At 47.1% G+C, this 805-nt stretch overlaps 1 non-coding gene across 1 annotated transcript; it reads left to right on the forward strand.

The window, feature by feature from the left end:
* The first annotated feature begins 205 nt into the window (after positions 1-205).
* TRNAL-CAA (transfer RNA leucine (anticodon CAA)) lies at positions 206-281 on the forward strand. The gene has a single exon. It is a non-coding gene; the product is annotated as a tRNA-Leu (tRNA).
* Positions 282-805: the final 524 nt, after the last annotated feature.

Consider the following 805-nt stretch of genomic DNA (forward strand, 5'->3'; position numbering starts at 1 on the left):
AAACTCATAAAACATTCTTACAGGTTTGGAAGGTTTTTTTTGTGGACATCTGTGAGACGATTTGATTGAGTGTATGTATTAAACAACAGCACTGAAGTAAATGAGTAGAAATCCAATCAAAGTCACGCCAATGGCATAATCACTGGTTTCCTGGTTATGGAGAGATGGAAGGGTATGAGACTTCAGGCTATAAATGCTATTTCCCACCCTGGCCAGTTGGCTCAGTGGTAGAGTGTCCGCCCCAAGTGTGGAAGTTCCAGGTTCAATTCCTGGTCAGGGCAAACAGAAATAACCATCTGCTTCTCTACTCTTCCCCCTCCCCTTGCTCTCTCTCTCTCTCTCTTTCTCTCTCTCTCTCTCTTTCTCCCTCTCTCTTTCCCTCCTGCAGCCATTGCTCGAATGAGAAAGTTGGCCCAGAGCCCTGAGGCAGGCTCCATGGCCTCTGCCTCAGGCATTAAAATAGCTCTGTTGCCAAGCAACAGAGCAGAGGCCCCAGGTGGGCAGAACATCAGCCCCAGATGGGGGCTGCTGACTGGATCCCAGTTGGGGCACATGTGGGAGTCTGTCTCTCTGCCTCCTTGCCTCCTATTTGCTTTAAAAAAAAGAGGAAAGGTTTCAAATGCTATTTCCCTGTCCACCCTATGGAGGAGAGACAATGCCCACAGCCCAGGAGAGAGTCTCTTCTTACCAGTGATAGCTGTTGGGCTTCAAAAATTATAATAGAAATAACAATGGCAAACTAACATCAAAACAAGCAATATAAACAATGCACCACACTCTAACGTAGCACAGACCCTGTGCCAAG

The sequence above is a fragment of the Saccopteryx leptura genome, chromosome 9 (genome assembly GCF_036850995.1).
Source record: "Saccopteryx leptura isolate mSacLep1 chromosome 9, mSacLep1_pri_phased_curated, whole genome shotgun sequence".
NCBI classification, from domain to species: domain Eukaryota; kingdom Metazoa; phylum Chordata; class Mammalia; order Chiroptera; family Emballonuridae; genus Saccopteryx; species Saccopteryx leptura.